The sequence below is a fragment of the Homalodisca vitripennis genome, unplaced genomic scaffold (genome assembly GCF_021130785.1).
Source record: "Homalodisca vitripennis isolate AUS2020 unplaced genomic scaffold, UT_GWSS_2.1 ScUCBcl_5337;HRSCAF=12016, whole genome shotgun sequence".
Classification (NCBI taxonomy): Eukaryota; Metazoa; Arthropoda; class Insecta; order Hemiptera; family Cicadellidae; genus Homalodisca; species Homalodisca vitripennis.
The window spans coordinates 9201-18400 of record NW_025781464.1 but is presented as its reverse complement, the minus strand read 5'-3'; positions in this window follow the sequence as shown (position 1 = coordinate 18400).

Here is a 9200-nt window from a genome sequence, read left to right as displayed (position 1 = left end):
AACTGTTTAACTTGTCGATTTGTTGGATTCAAATCAACTGGTCAGTCCCTCAAGAATGACTTTTACCTTGCCAAGTCTTACAGTTAATCAGCAAAGCCAGTCCTAGTAACAACTATACCACCTGAAAAAAAAACAAGATTTGCAGTGACTGTAGAAAAATAATATTAACCAGTTTTTAAAGTAACTGTTCAAGAGTGAACGTTTAGTAGCACTAACTATATTGCTATTTAAAAATACATTTTTTATAACATTACACAAATAAAAGTTGTTTTTATACTCGTTGGTTTATAAAATGGCTGGTTTTTCATCACCAGCCATTGACTTTGACTGGTATGGTAAAATTGTGTTGACCTTGGAAATGAAATAAGGTACAAATTTTCAATTCAAAGACAATCCAAACAGATGTCTCCCTGAGGTTAATTTAATTAACTAAGCCCAATTAACAAAATTCACTAGTGAAGTGGTGTAGTAGCTATGGAGGTAACCAATTCCGAGAATTCAATATGTTATTTTTCATTAGTCTTGAGCTGGAGCCTAAATAATACAAAACATCATTTCTGTGAATACAAGATTCCACCCCAATTACTGAACATAACTATAAGACAATCTTATTGGCATGAACTTAACACTGGAGAAGCATAGGGATTTGAAGTAGTTTGTAAATAATTTGCTTTATATGTCCAAACGCAGATATAAACAAGCTAAATTCCTGTTATTGTAGCTTTACTGTTTGTTGGTTTGAAGTTGACTTTCAAACTTGAGTATCTAAACCCTTTGGTCAGAGATTAGATAGAGAGATCTTATAACAAAATTAGTCTGTTACATTGTGCTTATGGTAGCACTTATGGAAAATGTACAAACATGACCCCAGGGACAAAAAACTACAGTACTCACTGTTCCAAAGTTGATATATACATTAATCTTCACATTAAGAAATACAAAAAGATAATAGCAAAACTTGATCTTTTAGTTTTACCGTCATCAGGATATAACAAATTTAATTATATATATACACACTGCAGCTTGTACAAACGTTATCTGTCCAAAAAATGTCCAAATAAGTAGACATTTGGGAGTGCCGATGGCCGAGCAGTCTGTCGTTGGACTTTGGGTCTGAGTTAGAGATAGCGCAGGTTCAAATCCTGTCTGTGACCGTTGCACTTCTTATCAGTACCATCAACCTTGTACTGTATCGACTCTCCCCCTTATTCTGAGATCCTCGCACAGGCCAGTGGCCCATGAGGATAGACAGAATAAGGCTTAAAAGGGTATCAGTCTCTCCTTATAAAAGAGTAGAATAGCTAGTTTTATATACCATTTTGTTCTAATATAGCGGCCATTCATATTTTTAAAGGCACAAGAGAAAAAGTAATACTACTGAATGCATATTTTTCCTACACTTTTTGTTGTAAACAATTTTATTGTATCATGAGATATTTATTACACATAATTCCATAAGAATATTTGAATCACCAAAAAAATGGCAAAATAAATGCTGAAACAAATTTGACCTTGGTTAAAAATTAATCATCTTAGCTAATTTCATTGACCAGCATGGTATGGCATTTTTGTTCTAATATGGCAGCCGTTCTTACTTTAAAAAATTCATTGCAAAATTATTTTAGTACAAATGTAACTGGAATCCTATATTCGTAAAATAAACCACATCAATATTTTAGCTGTCACAAAATTTACATCTTTTTACTTGGGTTAGAAGGATTACTTTCTGTTTGTTTCCAGGAATAAATATTTTGAGGGCAGCAATGATAGGATGCACCATTGGTATAAGCTGCACAGGATTTCTTGTACTATTGGTGTTACCACTATTCCATAGAATACGTTCAGTAGTAAGGCAGGTTAACCTTTCTGGTTGTTAACAACGTCAACTTGATGTACAAGAAAACATTGTTTGCCGTCACTGCCATATCATTCTTAAGCAGTGGTTTGTTTCTTTTGCAGACCATATCTCACATTTGATTCATGGCAGATTTTCAAATCATTCCTCCAAGGTCCAACCAACCAACATCAGATAAAGTCACTATCTTTATATATTGTGTTTAGCACCATGGTGGGTGATAAATCATTACGGGTAAAAACAGGGCAGTAAAAATATAGTAGCTCAGCCAGCACTTAGGTCTATTTAACATTCTTCTCTTACAACTATTGTTGACTAGAGGTTCATAATTGAATTTAAATCAACAGGACATAATTTGACCTGAAACTTCAAGAGATCCAGAACACACTCATTCTGTTAACAGTGACAAATTTTACTCTACTTAGTTGTCCCCCCAAACAATTTTAACGAGACTGCATAAGATAAGTAGTTACGCTGGTACGGTTCAGTTGCACAGTCTAGAGTATAAATCCACTTATCTATACCTCCTAGCTTAATAACCTGAAATAAATAAGGAATATTTTAATTTTCGCTATATTTATTCAGTTTTAAAAGCCCTTTTAATATGATCAAATTGTATATATTTAAAATTTGATTGTTAATGAAAATATGAGTTAAGAAAACATACAAATGATCACTGCATTATCAAATTTATGTAACTTCTCTGTCCAAAAATAGGTGATGTTTATAGTACATGAAATACAATTTAATACTTCAAATAATATAATGAAGGTTTCATTTGTTATTTCGGAGAATATGGAGATAAATATTATTCAAAGTTAGGGGAAGCAAACCAATGATAATATGAGGGTTTATATCATTTTTACTGTTGACTCAAAGATTCTATATACCAAATGATGACAAAGTTTGCAAATATTATCCTTGGTAATTCTTGCCGTCCCGTCAGGACCAATTGAGTTTTTAGATGACATAACAGACTGGAGAGATAATGAAATGATAGAGAAGCAGAATTATTACTGGTTTCATGGTTATAAGATAGAGAATATTCTTGTTTGGATTAAATACTCTCATGTGATTTTGTGTAAGTATCATTATAGATATGTAATAAGTTGAATAAATGTAAATAAATCTGTATATTTCGTTAATTCGTCACCTTACAGGGATAAACTCTTGAAGATTATTAAATCTGAATTGAGTTGTTGATTTTTTAGAATCTACAACTGAATTTTATTTAATAGTAAAACATATTTATTTTATATTTGAAATTTTATGATACAACATGAAGGTGAAATTTTTATGGACAGATTATTACAACCTCATGCCACATTATTAATACATATTTATAAAGAAATCAACCCTTGGTTGATTAATATACATGCTTTTCAGCTTTTAATCTTATTTTCTTATTAACAATTTTTAATTTTGGTTACTTTAATTATATCTTAATAAAGTGTTCCCTCTGCTCAGCTTGACATGTAGTATTGAACAGTGATTGCTACATAATCACTTCCAACCCTTGGCCTGTGTGTGACTTTGGTATTAGCCTCTGCCAATATTCATTTTTATTTTCCCTACCTCATCTTCAAAATTTAATGCATCTTCACTACATGTAATGTTCTGGTTTGTCCAAAAGTAAACTATTATACTCTTCATTGCACCAATGTGCAATATAATTGATCATCTGAATAATCAAGCAGTTTAGACAAGGGTGAGTGAATTTCCCCAGGAGGATCTGATAGGTTGTTTTCGGCGGTTTGTGGAAGCTGAAATCATAGACTATTTGCCTCATGGTGTGCTTCCAGGGTGCGCAAAAGGCCCTTGAGACTTAAGTAAACGGTAATAAGCCACTCCATAGAAGAAGATAATTTGAAATGTCTGCATTGCTGACATTATTGATCTGATGGTACATGTTGGGCCAGAACTCTTCTTTACAGAGTCTACAGATATTTGTGACATTCCTTTGAGACCCTCTATGAGATATACCTGTTGAAGAGAATCCTGCTTCATCTGTTGAGATCCGATCACACTTTACTGTTTCATCTTGAATATTTATCACAAAATGTACTACTTTGAATTCTCAAACCACTTCATAATATTTTGTAAGTGGTGGCTTGTCTGTTCATAGGAGAACCGGTACAGAGCTCTCTCCCCAGTAAAAAACAAGAAATAATATTTTTAAATCAACTAAAACAAAAAAAAAATAAAAACATATCTATAAGACTCAGTTGAAAATAACAAAATCTCAATAGCGAAATAACTTAAATCAACGGTTTCATTTCCATTTCGTAAGATAGTAGTTTTCTTCAATAATAAGCCTCATCTCAATTCACCTACATCTAGTAACATACAATTTATTAATGGGACAAATAACGGATATTTTCCACATGAATTCAAATTAAAACATTGTCTTTAATGCTACGCTAAATGTAGCAATAGTAGAACTTTTTAAAAAATTTAAACTAGAAGACATGTTTCAAGTTTTGGGAGTACATTAGAGAATCCCTAAGGTTTTAACGTATAATCAAATAGGCAAAAATTATGATGAAGTCGTGATATACTGCATTTACAAATAGCAGGACCCTGGCAGCTGAAAAGGTACTTTAATAGTATCTCTTGATGCTGAATATAGTGTTGACTTGTACCATGAAAGCAGCAATCCTTGTTTTCAATTACTTTAATACCTGCAATAAATAGTATAACTAAATGTAGGCCCATCGAATAAAATTCAGCACAATTATTTATTATTCGTTTAATAATTAAAATACGAAATTAAGTTTGTAAAATAATAATTAAGTAGTATTTAAAGTAGTACACTAATGTATTGGTGAAACCTTTCAATCTTTCTATTACAGCTGAAGTGTATAGTGATAATTTAGCTTAAATACAGTAACAGGATATAGGTTTTAATAATAGAAAAACAATTTTATACTTCAAGTTTTAAGGCTTCACAGAATAAAAATTAATGAAAGAAAAGATATCCTCATATCTTACACAATTCAATGGTTTTCCAATTGATATCATATTTTGATAACCACAACAAATTTTAGTTTAAAAATCAACTCATGTTTTATGGTTTCTTTATACTTATTCTACTAAATTAAATCTTAAAAGGTAGAAATACTTCAATATTAAACAATTATACATTTTCCCGCAGAACTCCTTTAGTTCACACTACACTGGTTTAAATTAAGTTTATGTTAGCTTGGACTATAAAATACTATATCAATAACGTGCCACATAAAAGAGCATTGCTAAAAAACCCAACAACAATTCTATTGTTTGAAATACCACACTTAGCTTGTATTTATTTTAGATTATTTCAAGAAATTTAAATCCGTTGGAAATCCACAAACAAGGACGGGAGTTTTAGTACTGTTAAGCTCAATAATAATAAGTACTAAATGGAAATAGGGAGTTGGGAAACTAAGTAAATACAGACATTTTGTAAATTATTTATAGAAGTATTACATTAAAGAATAAACAATTATTATTTTATGACTTATACAAAACTTGAGTGTAATTTATGAGTACACTCTTAATTTAGGTAAGATAAAAATGTTTAATTACATTTTATACCATTACATTCAAATGTAATATATTATGTATTACTTTCTAATAAATCTGAATACAATTCATTTTTTATCTTGATGTGATAAATAAATATTAGTCATATTTAAGTCATTTAAGTATTTAATATTAATCATATTTAATTATACTTAAATATGTAATAAAACTGTTATGTTGGTTGTTTCCAAAATGAAAAAATCAAGTTATACAATATTAAACTTACAGATAAGAAAAACCTAAATCTAAAGCTGACATTGAATAATTAAATTAATTCAGAAATTTCCTACAACCACGAGACCCACAATAACACACAACTTTTTCATCTTCCAATGGCATTTTGTAATCGTATGTAATTTCCTCACTGCATTTAATAAACTTCTTTGAATAAATTACAATTTTTTTCTGATTGTCAATATTTAATATTCTTGCATAACTATTAGGGTTACAGCTATGATTAATATAACGGTTCAGATTGCCATACTTTGTGGCATCTATAATGGTACTCTCATCCATTTTAAAGCAGTAGGAACCAATTCCTGAAGACTTATACTGTTTCTTCTCCCTATTATCAGCAATAATAGGTCTTATTTTTTGACCAACATATTCAATTATGAATTCATTGGGAGGTATTGGTTCAGCTGCAAATAGTCCCAGACCATGGATCTCAGATTTTCCGAGTTTTAATTTCTTTTTACGAAACTTAAGTTCGTTCAACTTCAACAGACCACTTGCTGTAACCTTTTGGTACGCTGTAGATAATCTTCTTTGTTCATTACGGGCATCTCTGAAGATATTCATTTTTCTCACTTTGTAGTTTCTATTGTAGAATTGTTCTCTTTTTTCAGTTTCTGGCTTTTTCAGTCTATTATTATTACGTATATGTCTTTTTACAATCATACCTGGCTTAGACCTTTCATCGCTTTTGCGGTACACCTCGGTCCTGGCACATCCAGTACTATTTTTAGGGACACAATCACAATGATTCACCACTGGTCTTGGAGGAGTAACCCAACTCGTTTTACCTGTCCAGTCGTCTTGTCTGTCCCTGGCTAAATTCTCAAAGCTCATAGAAAGATACACAATATCCTCTTCAGCCACTCCTTTCTCTAGTATTTCCCTGAATAAAATGTCCGGATCACCCACCTGTTTTGAAGATGGAGAAGATATACCACTATCGTTTAAGGAGACAGAATCAGAATCACTGTTAGTTTTTGACAGTCTCACAACCCTCATCACTCGACCAACCCACCTGATCCACTACTCCCAACAGTGCACTATTGGTTTCTGGCTGGCAGACCTCATCAGTTACAATTCCATTGCCTAACTGTATAAACAGTAAATCAAACCTTTTTTTTATATAATCAGTAATTTTTAAGGAGCCATCAACATGTGAGTTATTAGAACGTAGAGTTGCACGATTACACAGAGATGTTGTATTAGACATATTAGAGTAGTTTGTTACTTTAACTGGATGTTTTCAACTTCAGGAAGTAAAGTTGCCACAAAAGGCGTCATGAACTTTATCCTACCGTTGAATTTTATCTTCAGCCTGCAAGTAAATACAAAAAATAAGTAACACAAAAATAACAAAACTAAAAATAAAATTCTAGAAAATAAAAGACTGAAGTCTACACAAATTGTGAATAAACAGGAGGTAATAGTCAATGAAGCACTTGGAGCAAAATCACCAAGCATAGTCCCATAATCACACTAATATTGCACATTGTGTATTAGAAATATCAATTGACTCTCTGCAGTTTCAAAAATTAAAGTTTTTAACTATAAACACATTAATTATGTAATATTTGCTATTTATTTTATGGATTGTATATCTTTAGGAAATTATCTAATGAAATCTAATATTAAATGCTGCATTCTTAAATAAGATTGTATATCTTACTTGTACAATATCTATCTTTGCTATTAGATGTAATAAATGCTATTTGACAGCAGAAATGTTCTTTAACCTATTTTTAAGGGAAATTATACTTGTAGAATGTTTTGCATACAAAGGGAATTTATTATACTCCATAAAATGATGTTTATACAACGTAAACCAGATAAAGGTAAGTCCAGGACACCACAAAACCACAGTTTTTCACATAAGATTCTGTGGTCAATCCGATCAAATGCCTTAGTCACAAAAAATTCCCAAGGCTTAATATCAAATTTCTCAAGATTTAAAGTAACTTCTTTTAGAAAACCTACTATAGTGAGAGTGGTTGTTCAGTTTGTTCAAAGCCCATATTGGTTTGGCAAACAGATTTAGTCTAAATGCACCAACAGTTTTATCATACGCTAGTTTCTCAATTCTCAAGGATTTTTGAAAAAGTACTATAAAGAGAAATAGGATGGTAGTTACCTAACATTAAATTATGATACTATGTCTTTTAAATGTATTAAGAATTCAGCAGAGTTCAATAGAGAAATAATACATCATAGGCAATGGGATATCTTATTATTGTATTCAGGATTTTTTAGATAATGGAATTTTATTTCCTTACTATATCTATTTTTATAGCTTAAATAATAATTATGCTTGATTTTTTAAACAATTTTCTTACTCTGACACATGTATTTTTTCTGGGGGGGGGGGGAGATAATGATTCTGAATCTGTGCTGAAAAGATAAGATTTAAAACTTTAAATACCCAAACTGAGCCAAGTAACCTGAAACATACTGTACTTAACACCTTCACGGACAATGGCTTTCTTCTAGACTTTATTATCTGCCGTCGAATTTTTCAACAATAAAGGTATATAAAACCGTAATCGGTTTTTATGTAGGCTTAAAAAACTTAATAAGCAACTGGTGTCATGGGGAAGGTCTATGGAGAAATCCATTAAAAACAAGTATGATTACCTTTACCAGGAAAAGTAAGTTTCAGCTAGTACAGAAAATTCCTCTTCTGGGAGGTATCAGAATTAAATACTCTTATGCAGTCAAGTGGCTGGTGGGCGTAGTCCTGGATGGGAGGCTGGCTGGCTTGGAGCCTCATATTTCGAACACAATATCTAAAGCGACAAAGACCCTCGGGGCTTGTAAAAGACTCTTTGCATTGAAATGGGGATTGAAGTCCAAAATGATTTATTGGATCTGTGAAACCATTATAAACACAATGCAACATGCTGCATTAGTGTGATAGCTGAAAGTACAGAGTGATTCAAAAAGAATACCACAACTTCAAAAATTTGTATTTAATGGAAGAAACATAATAGAATCTTCTGTTATCATCATTACAAAGAGTATTAAAAATTTTTTTCACTCAAAAACAAGTTCAGAGATGTTCAATATGACCCCCTCCACTCTCAGTAGCATATCAGAATTGGAATTTCCTCTATAGTCCATATTTGCCAATATCTTTATACAAGAATTTAAGCAAAAAGCTCTGGCTTCAACTCAGTTCAAACCGAGGATCTGGTGGAGATACGTGGATGACAATTTCGTCATCTCCTCCTCATAGCAACACTGAAGTTAATGAATTTTTGTCCCACCTAAACAGCATTTCTCCCTCCATTTACCTAATCATGGATGTGGAAGACTTTTCTGGATGTGTGTAGTAAGAGGTAAGACATGTCCTTAATGTAGTGTATTTAGTGTGAGAAGTACTAAGTTGGTAGGTATCCATAGTGATATTTAATGTCTGCACCAGTGATGTTGGCAGTATGTATTGTCAGGCGATGTAACATACGATGTGGTCTAAAAGAATAAAGAATGCTCATAGGCTGTTCTCCTGTGACGTCACATCACGCCACTACCCTACAACCAACGGTCCAAG